The following is a 408-nucleotide window of genomic DNA, read 5'->3' on the forward strand; positions in this document are numbered from 1 at the left end:
TAAAATATTATTAATATATCAAATACTTTTGATATTATATATTTATATAAATTTATTTTAAAAAATAATATTATCAAAATAGAAATAAAATATTTATTTCTAAAAATAAAAAAATAACCCTATCAGAATAAATTAGTCAAATTTCCGTCAATAAGAGTTAAGACTGAATAATGGTGAATTGGTGATTGCATTAAAGTCATGTAAGATTGCAACCAACCCGTAGGAAAAACGAAATATTGGTCACCATTTATCAAGTGAACTCAAACTGTGAACCCCACAGCACAGTTACCACAATGCCCTTACACATCACTCACCAGTCACCACTCGTCACACACACAAGCAGAAACAATCAATTAATTCAAAACTGGTCCACATACACGTACATAATTTCTTCATCACTTACTCCTA

At 28.7% G+C, this 408-nt stretch overlaps 1 protein-coding gene across 1 annotated transcript in view; it reads left to right on the forward strand.

The window, feature by feature from the left end:
* LOC107609754 (zinc transporter 6, chloroplastic) overlaps window positions 1-408 on the forward strand; it is a 28,906-nt gene that overhangs the window by 25,779 nt on the left and 2,719 nt on the right. The window lies entirely within an intron of this gene.

The sequence above is a fragment of the Arachis ipaensis genome, chromosome B07 (assembly GCF_000816755.2).
Source record: "Arachis ipaensis cultivar K30076 chromosome B07, Araip1.1, whole genome shotgun sequence".
Classification (NCBI taxonomy): domain Eukaryota; kingdom Viridiplantae; phylum Streptophyta; class Magnoliopsida; order Fabales; family Fabaceae; genus Arachis; species Arachis ipaensis.